Source organism: Hydractinia symbiolongicarpus, chromosome 1 (assembly GCF_029227915.1).
Source record: "Hydractinia symbiolongicarpus strain clone_291-10 chromosome 1, HSymV2.1, whole genome shotgun sequence".
Lineage (NCBI taxonomy): Eukaryota > Metazoa > Cnidaria > Hydrozoa > Anthoathecata > Hydractiniidae > Hydractinia > Hydractinia symbiolongicarpus.
The window spans coordinates 25,620,682-25,645,645 of record NC_079875.1 but is presented as its reverse complement, the minus strand read 5'-3'; positions in this window follow the sequence as shown (position 1 = coordinate 25,645,645).

Here is a 24,964-nt window from a genome sequence, read left to right as displayed (position 1 = left end):
TATTAAAAAACAGAGGCAAGAATCTAGCAACTTGCTCACCACATATTTTTATGGTTTTTATTATAAGCAATCCTCTAAAAGAACTTCAAAAAATGCAGGTGAACAAAGTAGATAAATTTTTTGTCTTAATAATTTTCACCAACCTGTCTAGTTTCATACTTAGTAATACCCAATATCACTCAAAAATCTGTCTATTGTCTACTCTGTAACGTGCTCAAGTTTCGGTGACGGTAAAAATGGCAATATGTTATCCTGACATAAGGCTCAGAATATCATGTCATAGCCATCCAGTGTTGCCACACTCTTTATTTATGCCAGTTTATGGCCTTTGGGAAGTTGGTGTTGATACTATGTAGAATGCAAACATTTCATTTATTTGACGTGTTTGTGAAATTTGGTATTCTGTGTTGTTTATCGACCTCCTTTTAACAGCTAAAATTAGGGTCTTAGGAAATATGATAATTGTGAAATTTTTTTTGGGTCCATTTTATCATGCTGGTGTAGGAACACAGCATGCCAATTTTAAATTCATTCTTTAAATTTGTCCTATAGTTTTTATTGTTGTCACAGTAATAAAGCTGTTCAATAATCACTACACTAAAATCTAGGTAACCACGGTCAAAAATTAGGCACATGTTAGCTATAGACTTTGGAAGGTGAAACTACCTACTTGCAATAAAGCACACAGCATCAATGTTGCAGTTTGTTTTATGGTTGCAAATATAAATTAAGTAATTTACACATAACCTTTTTGGATTAGTAGCCAAACACAACCCAAGTCAGTTTTATATAAGAGTTTTGAAGCAACACAAAAAGAAAGTATAAAGTTTGGTGGAATGGATTAATTCCAAACTAAACAAAAAACTTTCCTGATCACAACCATGAAGGTTGGTAGCTAAAATATTAAAAGAAATTACTTTAACATTCATATACATGTGGCTAAAAACACTACAACTTAAGGTTTAACTGCCTTGGAAGAGTTTTTTTTTTACATAATTCTTAGTGTATTAGAGGGACTAAAAACAAAAATTATTATCAAAGGAAATCAAATTAATGTAATTTGAATGTGTTAACTGACTCTTAAGTCATTACCACGTCGAATATGGGTACTAGAAATTGGACTAAGTATGTCAAGTTGGACAGCTTTTGGTTTCACAAGCCTATTTTCTTTTTATATTGTATAAAACTACTTAGGGACTGTCTCCACAATTGTTTCCAGGATTCCCTCTAAAAATCAAAAAACCTCAATGGCTTTTTGTGAAAACTCTTACATTTTTATCTATTTGTGAAAATTGTAATTGATTTTTGTGGAATATCCATCTTCCACATCAGCTAATGCAGAAATCAAATCGGGTATCCCATTTGTATCCCTTGTTCAATTCCTTTGGCATTCTTGATTTTACATAAAATGAAATGAGACAAGTTTGTATTGGAATAAATTTGTGAAGCCTGTAAGAGTTGTCTGTCTTGTCTGCCTAATACCTAAATTAATAACTTGTATTTGGAAACTTAAAGAATAACACCCTTTATGCGAAGCAGATTTATTTTTAAAAACTAGGAATTAACAACGTATTAACTAAATGTTTAGCAGTTAGTTGAAAATAGTATATGTATGATGATAATTGCATTCGTATAGTCATAAATGCAGATACGTTTGGATAAATAAAGTGTTTCATATAAAATGTCCTCTTATAAGAAATGCTGAAAGATTATTTATCACAATATATATTTTTTAAGAAGAGTTTTATTAAGTTTCACTTGCTTTTATCGTTAGGGCAATCATCTTTTTTCTTTTTCTCTTCAGCTTCTGTAATATTACCCTCATGGCACTTCTGAAAGAGAACTTATTTAAGCATTCAAAACCTAAATACCTTACAATACATTATTTATGATCCTGTTCTTAGCTTTAAAAGAACAGCAGCAAACTGAGGGTACAAATACAGAATATTAAGCAATCCAATGCCGAAACTTGCATGATCTAATAAGCAATCCACAATACTCTCAAAACAAAAGTTTTCAATAAATAATTTTAGGTGATTATCAAGCTGAAATCGGTTAACAACCAAACCAGTTTACAAAAATCGAATACAAATTGAAACTCAATCTTTCATACATTTTTGACTCCTCTAATTTGAGTAAAGACGTGATCCTCTATTAATTTGTATATGCCTATGTAATGGTACAGTTGATAAAAAGATGTTACTGAAAGTTTATGCTATATAGATCTAAATACTAAAGATAAGGAGTAGTAGTTAGTGATTGTGTTAGTGAGTATTTATTATAAAGTGGAAAAGCCAGGTGTACTTTTTTGCATTGTTTCCCGTCACATTATCTGCTTAGATTCTAGTTGAGAAAAATAACGTTGATATTTTCATGGTGTTTGAAATCATTAGTTTCTTGATATTTTTTTTTTTTAAAAAATTATTCCCTAATTCTACTTAATATTTCTTTCCCTTTTGAATAATTGAGGGTAATCTTATAAAACAGTCAACGTTAATTTTCTTAATATAGGGAGTGTAATAACTTAAAAAAAGATAAAAAAAAAACTTTTACTTTGTTCTGCGAAAAACATTTTAAGGCCAGAATCGCAAAATAAGATCTGCAAAATGTTCTTATCTTTAACGCCATAAGCTAGCCATTGTTAATCTTGTATTTCTTCTTCTCCCAATTAAAGATGTTTTTACCTAATGTATATATACATTGTTTTCCTTGTCATCAAATATATTAAATAAGTGCATCGATTTTTTAGGAAGATGTCTAAAAAATCGAAATTATCTCGTACATCAAGCCATCAAAATTAACTCAACTGCGACTTATAAATATTTCCGCACGGTTGTATAGACCAAAACTTTAACATGGGTAAGAACTTGCACCTAATATACAAGAAAATAAAGCAAGAAAGTATCGAAAATACGATTATTGGAAGCATCTAGATCCTCTTAACGAAGGAGGAAGTGTCATTTTACCAATGTTAGATTGTGTTAAAATTTAACTGTTATAAAACAAGAACTGAGATTGACTGATCGAGAAAAATTGATGGAAGACTAGCAGTAATATCGGATCTTTAAATATATAATCACACTGTCCGTCCTTTTGTTTACATTTTACTTACTAAAATATTGTGAATACATATATATATATATTTGTATGTATTGGGTTTTATTATCAGCACCGCTATGAAAGCAGTAAATTAATACTGAACTGTAAATCATTTACCCTAATATTCACTATAAATCCTTACATAGTTATGTAGAGTTTGCATGCACTACTAATATGTATCATTTATTTAACAGTACAAATTGTGTTCTATAAAGAGGTCCGTTTTAAAATGACCATGCAAAAGGTTCTTTTATGCAAGTAAATAAACTGCTACTTAATTGTTTTAAGAACCTGTATATAAAAACCTTTAGGCTGGATTTTTTCAAGGGTTAAAGATTTGAAAAAGTACCAGCATGGTCTTTTAAATAGATATACTTTACTCAGAGAAAAAGTGGCGAAAGAAATTTGAAAAATTTGGCGTAAATTAATTTTTTACGAGATTGGTTTGGGAACGTTTCTTTAAAATTTTAATTTGTAAGGGCCTGTTCTTATGGGACATATTTCCTCAGTTAGGGGGGGGGGATATTTAAGCATAATATAATTTTAACTTTCTGCTTATATGACATGGGCGAGAAAACTTTTCTTCGAGTGAGAAAATACCATGTGATAATTTCTATTGTTTATCGTGATAAGAATCTATTGTTTATTTTTGAAAATTATGCCGAATCGACATAAATTTATCTCGCCTACCGAGGAAACTTATGTTCATATGGGAAAATGCATTACCCGCTTACCGAGATCTCGATCATGCGCCTCCGAGATTTTGGTAAGCGGGTAAATGTTTTTTCTCATCTGAAGGCAACTAAATTTTATTGATCTCGACTTGATATCATGCTTAAACATTTACACGGTTCCCGAGGAAATATTTCCCATATGAACAGCCCCTAAAATCTACACATACAGGTGGAACAGAAACACTGAGTTACTATGCGCTGTTTCCGACGTTCTGCAATAAGTCGGGAACGAAGTTTCTTTTCAGAAAGGCTCGGTCTTTGGTCGCGTGGAAAGCATCGCAAACTTTAACTGTCATTAATAATAATTGATGCAATTTTTGTTTTATGTACCTCATCGGCGCAAGTAATCAAGAAAATGTTGGCCTGAAGAAGAACAGACAGACATCGACAACTCTAAAATGACCAGCTTCACAGTTTTCTTTTTTGAAAAATACGCACAAAAGATGCAATCCACATTTGGCCGTGGATACCGAGAAAGTTTTTAATCAAGTTGCTGGTCACAAGTCGGTCGGTGCAAAAATCTGTGATGAATATGAAATATGTTTTTTTAAAATATCCCATGCGATGTACAACTACACCAATATAACCAATGCCTACAAATACAACAAGTTACTCCAATACTGTTGTTTTTTCTGTTCTAATTTATTGTTAGGAAGATGTGAATAGAATCTAGTCTCATAAAATAACAAAAAAATATTAAGAAAATCGATTGATAAAAGACACAGTCTGCTAAAAAATAACCAATGCTACACAGAAATTAACAACTAATCAAATAACAATTAGAACGCCTTAAAAGTTTTGTAAGTTTTATACAAAAACATGAACATTTTTCTTTTCAAAGTGACACAATAAATGTCATCGTTAACCCTTTTTTAAGGCCTGTAAATTAATCCGCCCCCTTCCCAACTTTTAATGGCTTTTCTACACCGCATTAAACTTATGCCTGAAGGAAATTATTGTTTGTAGAAATTAATTTTGGCAAGATTTTGCCAATTTGGGGAAAATTAATCCCCACAATAATCATTGGTAACTTTGTAATTCGCGAAAATTAAGTCCCGCAAAATTTGGATTCTTTCACTAATTTTTAAATCACACATACGGAGTAGTGTGATATGTTGGTTTACCCTTTCGTCGCGGCGGCGGCGATTTTCAGGAAAGTCACCAGATTCGAGTTGTTTTATTTTGGGTATGCCACTGTATCTGAAATAGTGCTTTATTATTAAATAGGGTTTAAAAGAGACATTTATTTCACAAATAGTTTCTTATTTACTATATCTAAAATCGTCAAATTGTCAATTTTTGGTAGAATTATGGATATAAAAACAATAACTATTACATTTCTAAACTGTACAAATTAAATTTGCGAAGATAGGTTTTCTTTCAAAATTTTATCACCCCCGTTTGTTTTGGAAACAACCGTCGTTTGGATTTCCCTCGCCAGTTTACAGAAAAAGTTAAAGTTGGCGTGTTTGTTTTGTGTTCTCTTTCTGTAAAAACTATAGCTAGCTATAATTATAACTATAGCTACAATCCCGGTCAAAAATAATGGCAGCAAACTCTTTTTTCATGTGTAGCAAGAGCAAGATAAGTACAAAGCCCCCTTTCCCCCAGTATCAATGTTCAAAAGTTGTGCTAACACGTTTTCAAACATTGATAATGAGGGAGAGAGGGTAGAAAAGAATTATACTGCACTTTTTGTAGCTTACTGCCAATATTTTTTGACTTTGAATTTTTTCGGCAATTTTTGGAAGTAATTTTTTTGACTTAATTTTTAAATTAATTCTAAAGGTGGACACTATATGTATGTTTTAAAGTATGTACCAGCATTGTTTCTTTTGTGCCATGCTAAAATTGGAAACAATAGAAATGCTAAAACAATAGATGACGAGGCAAATGGGGCAGTTTTTGATAATTGTGAGACATTATAATATTCCGTGTAAAATTGTAGTTAGATGAATACGTTATTGTTACTAATTTTTGTAGGTATTAATTTTGACGCAATTGTGCCAAAAAAAATTATTTGCACGCAAAGTTTAGTACAGAAGCAACACGCAAAATGTTTTGGGTGAAAAGTATTACGCGCAAAAAAACATATACATGCCTTTTCAAGAAAGAAAGGGTATATACATATGTATATTTCGTCAAAAATTCAGAAAATTAGTACCAATAAGGTAGTGCCTAGCACTGTAAGGAAAGATCAAACTGAAAAAAGACCTTGCTTATGTTTGTTTTACATGTAAGGTTGGCACTTGTGCAAAAGCACAAAGGTCCAGAACAAAATATTAAGTTTTTAAAGATATTTAGCTGTAAATTATATGCGTCACAGTGCGTCACTAATGCGTCACTCGGTTTTTTGCATGTGTTTAGCAGTTAAATATATGCGTCATATGCGTCACAATATTTTTTTTAAAGATATATATACTATTCTTTTAAAAATTTTGATGTGACGCATTAAATTCTTTCACAGCATAGTACTATATAACTGGTGACGCATATGTGACGCATGGAATATAAGAACTTTTAAATACGAAGATAGGTTTTAGATAGATAGATTTTATATATTATACATTTTAGGCATCCATGCCTTGGATAACCGGGGTGCAAAAACAGTGCGGACATTGTTCTAAGTCTTTCATCGATACCTTTGGGATTTTTTCAATGAATTTGAATTCTCGCCTCCTCGAAATCATCATATCTGTTTCGGTCTCTCTGGTTATATTTTCCAACATGTGTAATTGAACCTTTGCTTGCAACCAAAATTGGCATGGAATTGTCCCTGTCTATAACCATGTCAGTGGCAAACTGGTTTTTAGGCCTTGTCAGGTATTTTTTACTTTATTTTTATACCTTATTTTAGGCTAGGATGAAAGCTTATTTCTTGTGTTGAATATTATTTGATTTCACTTTCTTTTTTTTCAAATTTTGGCGCCTAATTTTGCTTATCATTTCACTGTATATAGGTATTTTGTTTCATGTTACATTTGGGAAATTTTTAGCTCCACTTTTATTTTTGGCGCACACTGTAAATCATACCAAGGTGCTGGCGCAGTCCGCGACTGTGTTTGACAAAAAAGATTGTGAAGCATCAAAACTATCGCCTAGCGGCTCGGCAAAAGATATCGCAGTTTATGGAGAATAGTGTGTCTATAAAAACTCTCGTTGTTTCTAACATTAAATGAGCGACGACAAACAGCAAGAACCAAAGCAAGTTATTACGAAGAAAAATGAAGATCGAGTTGCGGCTGGTAAGAAACTTGCAGAATGGAACCGTAAGAATAAGGAAAACCAGCACAAGAACAAGGGTTAAAGTGGTCAAGTACCTGAGGGTAGTACTTCAGCAAGTACCTCACCAGTTCTAGCACCGTATTAGGAGCAACAGCAGTAACGGTTGGTATTGTGATAATAGGCGTTGGTATTTGGTACAATTTTTCAAATGCGTTAACCATATAATAAATGGCATCAAGTATAACACCGTACGAAAAAGAAATAATTGATACGTTATACGAAACCTTGGTAGATCTTGGATTTACCTTCGGGTATGCATTGACAGGTAAGAAATTTTTAGGAATTACACGACCCTCTGCCAAAATGGATATGAACGATGTATTTAAAATGACTTGATACTTCGCAGCAGGACGCGCAAGTACAGAAATGGCAGTAAAAAAAGAATAGATCCCGGCAAGCATTGTTCCAAAAAAATAAATATATAACAAATACGGAACTATCGGCGTTCTTGTAGCTGGTGCAGCAATCAACGCATTAGCATTTAGCGGAAGTACTTTTTTATTTAGTAAACTCTTGGGGCATGGTGAGGAGGAACCAAAAAGAGACGATAAGTCTATAGAGCAACTACAAGCTGCGCAAGCACAGTGGGTGCGCGATAGACAATCAAAAATCGACTGGTATAATCATCAAAGAGAGCTGAAAAGGCAAGCCGGTGAGGATTTGAAAGAAATTGACAGGAGTATGCAAGAATACTACATTGCTACAATCGATAAAACTCCCAAACTGTCTGATTTTAATAACATTTGGCTCGTTATCGAGGTTGATGTCAACCAGTAGGCTATCTATGACCCAGTTAAGGCGATTTTCCACTAGGCGGTCTAAAACGCGCTGAGTGTAGGCGGCTATTGTTTTAAAACAATAGCCGCTTATAAATGTTATTTTTTGATTTCCACTTGTCAAAAGCAACAAAAAGAGCGTGTAAACTTTTAAACGACAAAAAATTGTAAACATGAACGTTTCTACGTAGAGAATTATTGCTGTTTAAAAAAATAAATCTTCTCAAACTATTGTTGTGCTGAATGAAAAAAAAGAAAACAAAACAAAGAAGTATGGAAAACGGTTTTGGATAAGACGGCTGTATCAAGAATGAAAACTAAAAGAAGAATTCAAATTTCTCGTTCAAAATATGAAATTGTATGACCTTGCATATGGTAAAACAATGCAAGATGTGGTGTGTTAGAGTCATTCTTCGTATTTCTGGATAAAATAGCATACGCGGGACCGTCGCAAGACTCACTGCAGAGCAAATACGGTCAAATTTGTATCCCACAAAAACCTATAGTTAGTGGATTGTTTCCACTGGCGGGCACTAAAACAAATAAGAAGCCTCATCTCAATCAAACATAGTAACATTTATAATCTGAAAGAAAAAGAATAAAAAACAAAGATTAAAAAGTTAAAAAGTGACCTGCATTAGAATTTGCTAAATACATTAGAGATGGAAGTCTTAAACGAAAGCACACTTCCATCACAGGTCACTTGGTCTGGAAGATCATTCCACACTTTTGCATCTCTAAATGGGAAGGCTTTTTTGCCAAATTCCGTGTTGACCAAGGGAAGTTATATTGCCACTTTGAAAAATAGGTGAGACCCCCAACATTTAGGTACATAAGTAGTAAATAACGATTTGTTGAAAAGACTTGATAAATAAATACTTAAAACTGATTAATAAAATTTTTGCAGTTTAAATTTTATTTTATAAATCTGTCGTTAAGGTATAGCTAGGGGGACCACGATGTGAACCGGCCTGTTGACTTTAGTTGACTTCATGCAAATAAATAAATACTATAAAAAGGGGGCAAACAACTACCTATGCGCCAGGACTTGTGAACCTGGCTGTAGCTTTACACGTGTTACGGGATCCCAACACTCAGCCTTACACAGGTGATTGATGCATAGGACCAGCCTTGGTCAGGACCAGTTACTGGGGTGATATGGGTGGGCGTAAAACCACGAAGACACGAAAGAGAAATTTTACACCCCCTTGCAGAGCTTCTTACAAAAATAACTATGGGTATAGCAGGATCGTTAACCCTGTAGACCAAGTGAGCAAACTTGGCCTCCCTACTGGAGTGGGGTAAAAAGTGGGGTCGTCGCACCCAAAGACAAGACATAGTCGAACCCCCTTGCTATGCTTCTTATGATTACTCTATAAGAGAGTGAAGAGTGAGGAAACTCTAGGTTCACGGTAGACTGCTTGTGACAGAAACAGCTGGGGTAATACAAAACCGCTAGGGAAAGATAACCCTCCCCCTTTTATGTGAATGTTAATCAGACAATTTTTACATTTTCACAAAAAACAACACATTCACAGAAGAGTTATTTTAATCAGATGGTGTAACTCTACCAGCTGCTTTACCGTCACATCTTAACCATGAGCCACAGGTGCGATATTTAATGAATGCCCAATAGCGACCTGCTCCTAGGGCGCCCGAATGATTAATAGTGGCAGCTAACGAATATTTGTTGTTAAATGATATGCCATCCGTTGGCTGAGAACGAACTCTAAAAATGTCGTCATTTGAAGCAAGGCAGGTAACAAATTTGTTATTTTTTAGGGTTCTTCCATCAAGAAACGTAAACCTCTTCAGTTGGACAATTAGAATGTCTCCGCACTGGGTGAAAACCGTTTCGCTTGTACTTTCTTAATAAGAAGAGCACTGCGGGCAAAGCCACCTGCCATTTCCAGACAAATTTTCGGGCTGCAAAAAACAATTAATTGAACCTGTAACGCTGTTTGAGATAGGGAGTTGCACAATAGGCATACTTTCCTACCTGTTAGTTGATAAAAAGCATGCATTACATAACGTCGTAGTGGTTATAATGCTGGTGATGATATTATCTGCGATAACCGAAGGGCCTGTTAATTCACCCAAGACATGAAGCAGTATTTCTGGCACGTGCTGCTAGGCATTAATGTTGAATGGGGTCTTCCTAATACTGGACATCTCACGCTGTAACGCTCTTAAGAAGGCGGAAGGGTCAACAACTGTGGAAGACTGGGACAGCATGGACATACTCAGCATAACAAACTTCAATAGAGGAGAAACAAGAGAAGATTCTGAAACACAATGTAACCAAAATGATGGGATTGCAGTTAATGCTTGCAGGATGGAATTGGCGTAAAAGGTGTTTCTTTTATTTATTAATCCTGCGTGAATTACTTTGCTGTGGGTAGATGGGTCTGGGCCTGCTTTACCAGGTGTATTGGGCTGGGTGACTGTTGGTTGTTTGGCCTTTGGCATTAGAGGAGTGGGTATGGAAAAGCTAGTTGAAATAGGGATGTGGCTGTGTTCATTCCATATCTTTTCATTTCTAGCGACCCAAATACAGAAAGCCGCTTTCATCCACATGTCACCAGTTGACGAGCAGCTTGAAAAGTTTTTCTGCGGTCCAATCCCAGTCTTTTCAAACACGAAGAAACAGATCGAGAGCAGTAGCCTCTGGAACCTACCTTGATGGCAAAAAGACATGCCAACCGTTTTGTTCGATGATGTTCACCAGAGGATTGTATTTGGACATCTTAGTTGAGTGCCAAGTTTCCATATTTTCCTCGCATGGACAGGTAAGCTCTATCACAATCACATGCTTCCTGTTGTTGGAATAGATAACGAGATCTGGCCTGAGTGATGTTAAAGCAATATGCCCAGTGAAAACAAATCCGTCCTTTAAGTCAGACATAATCATCATCCAATCGCAGGCGAGATGTAAAAGATCTGTAAGTTTAGACTTTTTACCAGGAGTGTGGGCACCAGCTTTAACAATCTTAATGCTATTTAGCTGTTTTACAGGTGACGTGATGGACTTACAAAAAGCAGTGAGCAACTCCACAAGTTCTTTTAAAACAGAATCGTGGCGGAATGTAAATCTACCCTGCGCAAGAGTAGTTTTGCAGGCACCTAGGATGTCAGCTGTGATGCACAATTTTTTTTCACATAAAAAACAAGAGGATTCAGTGCATATCCGCCAACGCTGTAAAGTACCCGGGGACGGAAGAACGTCGTAGGTCGAACTTAAGCAGAATGACACTAAGTTTGGTTGCATTGCCAACAAGGATTTCCAGGAGAGATCGTGCTTGATGTAGTTATTCCATTTACTCCACTACCCTCGCACCTGAAGTTGCGTAACTCTACCTACTTGTTCTTCTTCTTCCATTTCCTTTGCAGTGTTTGTTATTAGCTTCCTGTAAGAGTAACATTGTCGGGAAGCAGGCATTTTAGCTCTCAGACACAGACCTAACCCACCTTTACAGTGTTGGTGCGAGCCAATCATTGCCCTCACTTTTACTTTTGCCTCTGCCGTCGTAACTGTATCAGTTACACTCCACTTTCCTGCCTTTAATGTTGGTGGTGCCGCTGATACTAGAGGGTCCTTTGAATCCCTAAGCAGTAAGTGTCCGCTTATTTTAGCAGATTTAGGAATGGACGTTAGACTTTTTATTGGCAAAGGACATAGTGAGCAGGCCGCGTATAAACAAACATTAGTGGTAGTGCGATGAAGGTGCAGCCATTTCCTTAAAAAAGAAGATACATTTTGCTCGAGCGTATTGACATACGACATTGAAACTTCGTAAATGAGCAAAGGCCACTGGATACGTGGGATAAGGTGTTGAAGGATCCACAGTTTCTGAATACCTTTGTAAAAGGATTTGTCAATCGTAAAAAGCCCTGCCAATAGTTTCTCTCCAAGCTCATTGATAGCTTTTCTATCGGAAATAGAACCGTCTATGATACGACCTAAAAATCGTACTGGCATGGAGTGGATAGAGGGTGTAAATGAAGAGAAATCTGTTGGATTTAAAGGCTTCCAAACTAAGAAGGGTGTAGAATTCAAAGACCTGCCTTTTACTATTACTATGCTGCGTGATTTGTGGGCACGGAATTCCATACCAGCCCACTTTAAAGCGGTAGCACACCTGGTTAATAGCTATTGCGCACCGCAAACAGACGATGAAATCAAGTTTATATCGTCCATGAAAGCTCTCATTAATGGAAGCTACACTTTGCTTGATGTGATAAACCTTGGTACAGATGCTTCTAGCGTATATTCTAGGATGATGTTTATGCCAGCTAAGAAAGGAATGATAGATAGTGTACAGCCAGCAAATATACCTGGGCATTGCTTGGGGCATCTTCAGAAAAAGATTTGCTGTATATGCCGATATAGTAGTTTTTAATAAAAGTAATCCAATGTTGCGGGACACCGTAATGCTGAAGAGCGAAAAAGATAAGTCTGTGAGGAATTGTGGGATACGAATCTAGCCAGATAGTTGCCAAATCTGACTTTGCTGAGCGAGCGTCTTTTAGTGCCTACCAAACCATTGACATATGTTCCCAGCACCCAGGAAGTTTCTCTATACAACCTTTTTGGACAGACGTATTGATGAATTTGTTGTTGGCTATAATGTGAGCTTCCAACCGCCTTGATACAAGGCTAAATAGAAGCTCACCTTCGACATTTAGAAGTGCTATAGGTCGAAAGTCAGTTATTTTGAACTCCATAGGAGTTTTTGATTTAGAAATATAAATTTCATGGGCATAACGCCATTGAACAGGTACAACCCAACTTTTTAAACACGATTTAAAAACATTAAACAAGAGGGTATTTATTTGAAGATATTTTTTGTATACTTAGATAGATAGATAGATGTGCATATTTTACATGGCTAGCCTCACAAATATCGAGGGATATACCCTGTCTATTATTTCCAGGAGGGGCCATGGCTTAGATGGAGAGTCCTAGAGTATTTAATGCTCATTTTGAGCTACGCAGACCCAATTAGAGCCCGCGCTCTACTAGACAACTCCCGGCAACATCCAACGGCCCACACAGTGTGCCATCTTCCCAATTTACCTCACATGGCTTGGGTTAACCCGGGGCTATGGTAACATTCACTCGCCCATGTTGAATCGCCGTCAAGAGGAATCGAACCCTGGTCTCCCGCACAGAGTACGAGAGCTATAACCACAAATCTACGGCGCCATTACCTTATTTACTTTATTACGGCGCCATTATTACTTTATATGAAATAGCATTTAAACCAGGGGAAGACGCGTTTCGTCTGGTAGCTAAGAGAATAAAAAAATCTCTGTATTTAAGGGAAGAAGACGGAAATGATTTCAAGAGAGATGGGGCAACAGGAAGACCATCTAAACTGCTAAAGGGAACATCATAGAACTCATCTTTAACAATCAAGGATTTATGTTTGTCCAAGTAATGCTGACTAAAACCCAATTTAACGTTGCATTTAGGATTAAGTAAGGCTTTGCCAGCTGAATAGGGGTTATTCCTATAACTTATTAAAGTGAAGAATGAAAATTACAAAGTGCACGCACAATGATAAACTCGACCAGTTAAGTCTTAAAATTTAAATTCTAGAGGTTTTACTTCTCTAAAGAATAAGGAATTCATTACGAATTCGTAGATAAGAAAAAGCAAAAACTATTTATATAAAAAGGCACAAAGAAGAAGCTTTCCGTAAGCATAAGTACCTTTTGTTGGTGTACTTTTGTGGTCTAAGATCCAATGCCTAGTGAAAGGGGGTAACGAAGAATCACAGGTAGACAGACGAGTCAGTAATAACAAAATATACGAAGGGTAGTCCTAATACGGTGAGGGATTATTGGCGTTCCTTAATTCTATCAATGACAGTTAATTTTAAGACGTATTCCAGCATCAGCTGTAATGTGTTAGCACTGCGCCGTAATATATCGAAAAGAAATAACAAGGGCTACAAACAAACTACTGGCTGGTTGCAATTTTGCTTACAATTTGCAAAATGCAATTTGGAATAATCAGAAATTGGCGCAATACCTTAGCAATACCTAGATCGACGCTAGATAGGGATATTAATCTCAATGACTTTGCGTTGGCGAATAGAGCTTCAATTTACGATTGCATCTAAATGTACTGTTAAATCAATATTAGTTATATGTCGTTTCATATTGTAATGTCACCCTTTCAATGTTGAAAGTGTTATCTTTCCACGTATAATGTCTTTAGTCATTTGTGTTTTATATTGTAAATTCTAGGTTGGTTTATGTTAATATATTATTAATTTTTTAAAAAAAAAAAATACCTTAGCAAACGTTTTGCTACACGATTATGTCTATTGTCAACAATTTTACGAAGCTAATAAAAGCGCCAGCAGTACTAATAAGTCTTACAACCGTCTGCAAAAGGAAATAAAAAACAGCATAGCAAAAGTAAAAATTGGAAAAAAAACTATGCTGCTCAATAAACCCTTTTGCAGACAAAAAGTCCTTTAAACATTTAAAAACAAACGACGAAAAATTTAAGATCTTTACTTCTCTTCTAAGAGACACCCTCTGCAACGAGAAGCTCGATTTACCAACGCACAGAGCGGACGTAAAAAAAGTTATCGAAGATGAGCTGAAGAACGATAAAGCTGACCCTTCTGACTACCCAAACAGGGAAGAAAACATTTCCCGCAAGGAAATAGTAAACATGATAAATGACATTATCAGATATTCAGACTTAGTCAATTTGTAACAGAAAGTTTTAATAGAGACAGAACCACCACGGACATCTTTTTGGATGTAGAGAAAGCCTTTGACAGAGTGTGGCATAGCGGACTCATCTGGAACCTTCAAAAAATGAATATCAACATAAAAAACTGTTTTGGGTAAAAAGTTTCCTAACAAATAGGGGAATCAGGATAGTAGTTGATGGGGTAGAAGAAATGGCATTCCATCCCAACTTTGAAGTTCCCCAAGGAAGCCGTTTGAGCCTCATCTTATATAGATTATTTGTTAATTACCTCCCTATCCCAACAAGCCAAGTGATCCAGACACAATTTGCGGATGACATTGCAATCTGGTTTTCCCATTCTTGGGGCGAAAAAGTCACGTGACAATTACGTAATTTTCCGGCAAAATTGTCTACCATCTTGAAGCAGGGGCGAACGAAACGGTTAAGTGGCTAGCAGGGTGGCCACAGAATTTGGTAAAAGAAATTCCATGACTTTTCAAAACCGTTAAGAAAAATTAAAGCCATAAATTTCATTATTTAGAGAACAACTTTGCTGAAAAAAGTACAAGTACTTTTTTCTACATGATACAACAAAATCGTGTCAAAATATGAAGAACATATATATTCATACAGAATACTCATATAAAATCAGAACTTTAGAAAAAAATAGACTGGAAAAACAACAAATATCAACTAATATCCTATATAGAGTCTGTGAGCATTGACGTTATTTTTCTTTTTGAAGATCCTTAGTTAGCTTCTCCACAGCTTTATTAGAACTGCGGCTCCCAGTTCTGGCGACCGCGGATCGAATCCCACTCACTGCTTAGCAGTATGTTAGTGATGAACAAAGTAGTTCTTTTTCAATATGACTTACACGCATTATACTCGCCCGTCATGATCAGAGGTCTGATCGGGGTGAACCATTCTCTGTTGAGAATGAAATACGGATGTGCTATGATAAATATTCACCTATATGGTCAGACTTAGTTAAGATCAGTAAATGCTTTAGTAGATTTATGTTCTATTATCCTCACTTGTATTTCAAGAAAAACACTAAGGCCTACTAAGAAAAAAGAACAACCACAGTACAAGAAATAATTTTTACCTTTCATAATACATTGCACAAAAGTCCCACAAAAGTACTGCTGCTGCTAGCAAAGTTTATTGTTGTTTTGAACGCACGTGGCATGTTATTCCTTTAAAAGTATTTACATAATTGGCACTGCAATGTCTTCTTTTTTTACAAAACAATGCGATGTCTTCATTAAAACCAAGAACCAAATTCAAACGTAGATCAAACGCGTTTCATTAAGAAAAGATTTTTCGTCAATTTTAAAGGTAAATTTGACAAAAGAAAGTAACCTTCAGGTTATCATATGTAAATAATTGTTTGCCTTATTTAGTATTCAGTATTATTTGGAACCAGTCATTCTTTTTTTTTTTAATCCTATCACATGTGCCATGGTTTAGATGGGGAGTCGGGTAGTATTTAATGATAATTTTGAGCTTCGCTGATCCAATTGGGGTCCCCACTGAAGTAGACAATTCCCAGTAGTATCCAACGGCCAACATGTGTGCCATCTCCCCAATTTTCCTCACATGGCTTGGGTTGGACCAGGACTATAGTAACAATCACTCGCCCATGTTGACTCGCCATCAATAAGAATCAAACCGCACAAAGTTTTTCTCCTGTTAGCCGCTGCCCAGCGTGAAAATTCTTCTTTGTTGGCCAGAAATTCAAAACCATAGGAAACACTACAACAACAGACAGTTTCCCTGTCCGGTGTAGGGATGTTCTTAAATGAATAGTCGTATTCCAAAGAATGGAGCGTGGCAGATTTTGAAGCATAAAAGTTGACTGGGTGGTGAAGTAATAGTTTTCTGGGCTGCCGCCACTGGGTTTCAAGTCTACTTTTCTAAACGGGTTACGATACGGTTTCTTAAGTGTTCATGTCTAAGGTCAGAAAGCTTTTCTTTTTCCAGGTTTGCTGCTTTTCATTCTTTGTTACAACCTCTCTAACAGCTGGGTTCCAAGTCTACCTTTCTTAGCTCTGGCCTCTGTGTCAGTAGGTAAAGCAACAACGATACGATTTGTGGTTGTTGACTCTTCTTTTTCCAACGTTTAACAAAAGTTATTGGTTTTAGTGGATGGTCGCAATGAATGCGGCTGGTATCTTGCAGGAGGCAAGGGAGGCTTACTTAAGGGCCCGCACCAGATTCCAAGCATGAGTGAATTTCACCAATCTTCATGTTTCCACATTCATAGGTTTTGTTTCAGTACAGCCGAAATCCATTAGCTTTTCGATCATCCCTATAAAGGGAATACAGAAATTCTCCAGTGGCTTCTTATTCTTTGAAGAGAAACCTTCTTTTTTTTCATTAACATCTCTCTCTTAAAAGGCTAGTTAGATTTGCATTGCGATGTAGTTACTTCTATTCTCCTCTTTGTTTTTTATTAGCTTTCGTTGATACGAGTAGAGTGCTCGACTGGCGTAAACGCAGAAGCTTTATATCGTAAGTGGTTGTTCATATAAAAAACAAGAGTGATATAACTTTAAAAACACAGCAACTACGTATGCAACTATAAGTTTCACGTATTCACGACCATCAGGCATAAAACTACAATGTCAATAATTTTCTATATAAATCCCTAAACCCTTAGCAGTTGATTTATGATCGTTGGAGGATTGTTCGATTTAGCATTTATGTATCTTATATATTAATTCCCTTGCGTGACTAAAGCTGTGAGTCCACGACACGGAAATCACGGGTCACTTTCTTATGACGTGGCTTTACGCTAAAATTTAACTAAAAAGATTAGGGTTGTACTTCATAGAAATCGCACATAAGCTGTAAATATATAACCCGCTGCTAATAACGATATAAATATATATACCCTTATGCCAAAAAACTCTATGTTAGCATATATATATAGGTATCGCTACATATGAAACGGTATTAGATATTCACAAAGCATACGGACTGTTAAATGAAGTTCCCAGCATAAAACGGAAGTTGTGTTTACGAAAAAGATGGCTGTTCTTTTTGAGTATTCTCTACTCTTTCATTCAAAATAAATCTTTAAAAAGACATTTGAAGAAGAGCATGGTTTTATAAATTAATCATAGCAAGGTTCTGTAAGGTTTTTTCATGTTTTATTTTCAGTTTTGATTATATTATTGTTGCCAGACATGTTTTATAGCTAGCATCATAAAAAGCCAACCACCACCAACAACTAGCTAGCTAGCTAGGAATATATATATTTATATATATATGTAGCCATGTTCTTTATACCTAAGTCTCCAGTTTATATTTAAGTGACTAGCTATTAGCTGCTGTAGCTAGCTAATGCTAGCTTTAAACTAAAGATTCCCAGTATATATATTCCCACAAAACCCATCAAACGTTATTAACCCTGAAGATTTTAAACATTTTCCTGGTTTTTTTTGGTTTGCGAAGTTCTTTTCCTCCAAATATTCTGAAAATAAAGTTCGGAAATTACTTATTTTTAAAATGTAAATTTAATTTGTTTCATATTGTGGTTTTGACATTTTCATGTAAGAATTTGTGGGCAAAAACCTTAATCAGCATGCTAAAAGAACTGACTTTTCTTAATTTAGAATTACTAAACACAACCATTTTCTTACATTTAGTGTAAACTTTTGTGCGTATGGCTTATATTTAATACACCAAAAGAGCTACTTTGTTGATTTCAATTTTATACTCTTTGTAAGCTATTTTTTTCTTCTTTTTGACATTTTGAATTAACTTATTGTTGTAGAAGGCATATAATATACATGCATATAAAAAAATGGAATTTTGCAAATTTCTGTTTTACCACTCAATTTTTACATTTTATAAGTTATTTGGAACAGAATGGTATGAAATAGACCAAAATACCTGATCTTAGTTGTTTTTAATTTACAGGCTGTGTCTGTGAAACTTTAAGGGGAACATTTGGTGGAAGACAATGGCATGACATATACTGATAGAACTGATTTTTGTTGTGTTAGATGTTATATCTGAACCTTTTTGACATTTTTTGTTAATTTTGCGAGGAAGGACCATATATATATACACAGAAGAAGAATTCAATTTTACACCTTGCAAGCTTCGTTTTTCTATATTTTGTATAAATTCTTACTGGGGAGGACTCGGTGCAATATATCGAAATGACTGATCCTTCTCGATTTAAATTTGATGTGTTCTAAATTGTATATAGTTTTGGAAATTTTGTGTAAGATTTAATGGGTAAGGGCTAGATGCAATATGTCAAAAAAACGTTTTTTGTTGAATCAGAAGCACTCCCTACCATTCTTTTTTTTACAGTTTGTGAAGCTTTTGTGAGGAAAGAGTGTATGCAATATTATCGAAATAACTGATTTTTGTTGCAAACTGTCTTTCTTAGGCATTTTGGATTAAAATATTGTTTTAGAGGGCATATGCAGTAGATATATGTACCGAAATAATTGAATTTTGCAAACTTTGATTTTGTCGTTACCTCTCATTTTTTACATTTTGATTAAACTTTTGTGGGAGACCGTCGGTATGCGAAGGACCAAAATAAGAGATTTTAGTATTATTTAGAATTTGTATTTTGTGTTGCAAAATTGGTGCAAAAATTGACATAAAATGAACTTATATACAGATTGATTGCTGTTGTTTAACATGACTCATTATGACTTATATATATATTTTATGAAAATTTGTGACAGAATACTATGTGAGATTTGAAATTTTGTTTACTTTATTGATGGGAAAACAGCATGCAAATTGCTAAAAGGACTTTATTAATTTTAGATTTAAACACCGTTATTTTGTTGGCATTTTGTCTAAAGTTTGGTGAGGAAGGACTGTATGCAATATATCAAATAATGTTTTATTGCATTATAATTTGTCCTTGCAAATCCCTTTTTTTACACCTTAGATAAAAAATTCTGTCAGAGGCACAATTTATTGTTTATTTTTCACATTGCGTGTCAACCTTTGGCAGGGTTTGCAATAAACTAACTGATTTTAACATATACAATGAGAGAGATTTGTGTTTGACATTGATCAGCTTTTTTGTATATATGTGGCGTTTTGAGTGATTTAAATTTTATGGGTGAGATGTATGTTGAAATGCTTTTGGAAACTTCTTTCCGAATAATTTTCGCATTTGTCAGATGGTCAGAGCAAGTAATTTTAGTAGATTTAAATTTAAATGTCACATAAATACTGCAGTTGTTAAAAACCTTTAATTTTTTTGGTCATTTATATAATAATGCAGATGTAAGATGCGCACTGCTGTATTGTTTGTTTTTTGAGGGACATATATCTGCTACATAAATTAAATGGAATACAGTGGATTCTTCCACGGGAAACAGCTAGTATGGTTATTATTTGGTTTCCTGAATGGGTAGAATATACCAGTGGGCATGTCAAACGTAACGTTCAGAAAATCGGTTGTCGTAAGGTTAGAATGGTAAACATTAAGACCCTCTGATTTAAATGTTTTAATTATTTCTTTTCTAAGCTTTTCAAGCTTTGGACCATTCGGATTGTATATTACAGCAAGTCCGCCGTCTCTGTAAAGGCCCACCTGATTTTTGTCTATTAACTTAGAAAATTTATCCAGCAGGTATAGACCAACAAGCTAGCATACCTCCGCACTGTGAACCCTTCAATGCTCTTTTAATATTGCTTTACAATTCTTTATCTTGCCTATTCAATTCAAATGGATAAGTTGGTTTCATTTAAAGAGTTTATTGATTATTTCTAAGACATATCTCGGCCTTAACTAAGTTGGGGAAATGTTTCTGACAAAACTCTGCAATCCCAAAATTGTTACATAGTCTTTTAGAAATATCTTTAACGTGCTAATAGGCTTTCAAACGCATAATATAAAAATGTGGCATAATAAGGTCTTTTAGATACTTACTAATAATTAGCCTGCTTATTTTCTTTAGGTGCAGTCTTTATTTTCAGACTTCCTATTTTAAGATTGATTGTTTTGGAATAACTTTTTAGCAATTCAAATCCATCTGTTAAGGGCAAATGCTTTCTTTGGAGGCTTATTGCAGTTGTTTATGATAACAAAACTTTCCTTTAAAAGCATTTTTTGTTTAAACATATAAACGCTCTCTTGCTTTTGCTTGCACTTGAATTTCTGAAAGCAAATGAGTGTAGTTTTCGTTACTGTGGTTTTTGAACCAGTCACTTAATCAAAATCATGCTATTCATATACTTTGTAATCTGCTACCTTGTTGGTTACTGTGGTTTTTGAACCAGTCACTTAATCAAAATCATGCTATTCATATGCTTTGTAATCTGCTACCTTGTTGACTAACTGATGATCATAACCACCTGATAAGAACTGTTTCCTGAAACATTGCATTCACAAAATCTGTTTCTAACGTTGTAGCTAGTTATGGATAAAAGAAATGTCTAGTTCTTGCTGAAGACTGTTCACAGACTTCGTTTGAGGTGACTCAGCTAGACATTTTGGGTACCTTGGTTCAGGAATATCTTTTAGCTCTTAGATCCATTTCTGTGTCCTTTACTGGCTTGCGTGCATGAAGACAAAGACTGCAATGGATTCTGCAACTCAACACCACATTCTTTCTTTACACGTCCTTTAAAAACCGCGTAATTTTTTGTTGCATAAGTGTATGCTTTTGGATAACCTCTAGTTTGTTTTCAAAGACCTAATAGGTTAAGTTCATTATTGCGGTGGCTAGCCACCTCTATGTAAATTATTTTTTTGCAACCACTTATTTTTTTCATTATAATTATAAAAGATTACAGTCAACGCAACTTAAGCAACCTCAGGAGACATAACTGTGGCACCTCTGAGTAGGCTATGCCTGAGTAATCGATGGAGGACTTTATTTGCTTTTGTTCCTTGTCCTGGGGTAATTCCTTTTACTGCATAACCAGGGGTTTTCATGGTCCGAACAGCGCAGAAGTCATCTTTTTGTCGAAAATGAAAGTTACTTCGTTCATCAGTAAGTAATAACGGGGTTTCATGGGTAATTGGGTTGCATGAAAGAAATCTAACTTTATATCAACATAGGGGAAATAACAGTGATAAAAGTTTTGTTCAACACAACATTAGTTGATGAAGAATGCATTGTCATCAAACTTGTGTTTATCCGTTGTGACGAATAACAATCACGTATTTAATGTTACTTTGGTTCTGTTCTATCACAGAGACATTCTACCTAAGACGAATTATGTTGTACACAAACGTTTTTGACTTTCAAAACTGTGAGGAGCTTATGTTATTATTTTGTTCAGACGTTTTAGCAATGGTGTTGTGTACACCATGTAATTTGCGCATACAAGTCAATTTATATTATAACACACATATATAGTTTAGTATGTCTTCCTACAAAAACAACAAACAAAAAGTCAACGATAACCATAGGGGGTTTAGAGGATTTCTTAACAAAATTGACGAGTAACACGAGTAACCATATTTTATATTAAAGGAATGCTATACATTCTTTATATACAGTACGGTTACTCGTGTTACTCGTCATATCCTGCTAAGAAAACCTGTAAACAGCCTATGGTTACTCGATGGTTACTCGTTGCTCTAAAACTTACAAAATTTTACAAAGGTCCTTTCACAAGCTTAGTGCCGGGTACGACGTCCTTTACCTTTTATAACCTCATAAACACGTTTTGGCATGGAACCAATTGTTTTGTCGATAATTCTGGAAGGATAATTTAAAAGTGTACACGGCGACAGAATTGCACATAGGTTTCTTTCTCAAGTCTTCTTTCCAAGGCCTGTTTCTTAAGCTGGATACCAACCAAATGAAAGACGTTTTCAATGGGGTTAAAGTCGGTGTGAACGAGGTGAAATCTTGAAAAGTCTGCACCCGAAAGGAATCCATAGCATCACGCGACAAACGAGAGTTTTGTGAAGGGTCGCCATCTTGAAGGAACAGTCTCCTGCGCTGGTTATTTCCACGTTCAAACATTACTGGAAAGCGACCTCTGAAAAAATGTGCGCACTTTTCACCACTGAGACCACCTTCATATTGATGACACTCAATTACACCTTTTCCATACGCAATCGCTACCATGAACTTAGCCATCCTACTGCCACTGCCCTCCTTTTTTCCTTTGGCCGTACACTCTCTGCTTAAAACTTCACCTCTTTTTCGCCACATCCGTGTCCTTGTTGTTTTTGCTGCCTTGCATGGGTTTGTTTTATGCACCCAGCCAGTCCCATCAAGGTAGAAAGATATCACTAAAATGACCCACAGGTATATCATGATCCGCACAACAAAATTTTAAGTTTCAATAAGTTGAATCAACTAGCAAGGCATGTATAAAACAACTAAACACAACACAAGATAATTAACCGTAATAACTTACTGTCTGTCCAAAAATTTGGAGGCAATTTTTTACATATTTTAGCAAATTTTTCCCGTTTCGTTGAATCCCCTTTGGTAAGAATACCTTTCTTCCTGCACTGATAAAATCCATATTTCTGTTTCTTTAACACCCGTCTAACAGTACGGTTGCTCAAGTAGAGCCACTAGCCGTCTGGATATCCTGCGATGAAAAGGTGCCAACAGAAAAAAAAAAAAATTATATCCTGATATATTTAGAAAGTCCTCTTAACGATGGTCGACAATTTGAGGTTACCTTCGACGGGATCGAACCTTTGGAAGGTATTATTAATTCTTGGCATATAATTAAAGTATTGCACATGGAGTTCTGTGATCTGTCAGATACATTTTTAAAAAAATTATGTTTAGAAACTCCTCTTAACCATGCTCCACAATGTGATGCTACTGTGACAGGCGTCGAACCCTTGAAAGGTATTAACAATTCTTTGAATTTGGTTGAACTTGTCTTACTTTTCACATGTTGTTTTTACACAAATTACATTTTTTATCAAAATTATGTTTAGAACCTCCTCTTAAAGGTGCTCCACGATGTGATGTTACCGTGACAGGCGTCGAACCCTTCGAAGGTATTAACAATTCTTTGGATTTGGTTAAACTTGTCTTACTTTTCACATGTTGTTTTTCCACAAATTACATTTTTTATCAAAATTATGTTTAGAAACTCCTCTTAAAGATGCTCCACAATGTGATGTTACCGTGACAGGCGTCGAACCCTTCGAAGGTATTAACAATTCTTTGAATTTGGTTAAACTTGTCTTACTTTTCACATGTTATTTTTACACAAATTACATTTTTATTAAAATTATGTTTAGAAACACATGAACATATTTTACGAGTTATAAAAGAGTCGAAAATTAAGACTTACCTACAAGTATCTCATTTTTAATAGAGTAAATACAAACGGCAACAATTTACCTGTCCAGTGTGTAAGAAGGCAGTATATAATCTCCCGAGACATCTTTAGGGAAAAGATCACAAATGGACGGCCGAGTCTGCCAAGGCGGTAGTCAGCCATTTTTTTTACGAAAAAAAAAATTAAGAATACTGCTACTGAAAGTTCATCGAAGCAGGACTGGCACACCCTTCGTATCTGTCCGTTGGGACAGTGTGTCAAAGTCGCAAAAAGGTTAGACGACCACCTTTTCAATTTTCACAAGATGAAACGCGATACAAAATACTACAGTTTACTCAAAAATGCATCAAAGTTTTCGAAGCCATTAAAATCTGATGTTGCTTTGGCTTCTCTCCGTAAACAAATATTGTCAATTAAACAAAAATTCATGTTAAAAAGTAATTTCGAAGAATCAAAAACAGAGCAGAATCAGATCATTGAAAAAAAGAAAAAACTTGTACGGTAACGAATCCATCACCTCAACAATATGCTACTGATCAAGAACCTTTAACTCCGTTGAAAAATTACAAACCTGACAATACTGATGCTCCCGCGGTCAAGGTATACAGGATGCCTGAAGCATGGAAGAGTGAAGTGGCTTCCACTAATAGCGGAAGTGATTCGGAGTATTTACCGTCAAACGATGATGAAACGGAGCAAATTGTTTTGCCAAATGATAAAGTCGAATTTTTCTTTGATCGTTTCCTCAGCTTTATTTGCGGCCCAGACGGAGGCATGGGGGATAGAACGTCTTCTATAAAAGTTGTAAACGATATCAGGAGAATTTATAAAATTATTGACGCGACATCCGTAGCGGATCTCTTAAATAAAGAAAAATTGAGGAATAAATATGTAATGGGATATTGTGTTGAGAAAAAACATGCGCTTGATTCTATAAAAAAGTATCCCTATTCACTAGAAGACTTTTGTAATTTCGTGATTGTAGAGGATGTTGTTATCCCAGGTATAACAATTGAGAATATTCAACAAATGAAAGTTGTTTTCAACGTACTTAATAAAGGTTCGCAAACATAAAACGTTTACATTTTCTG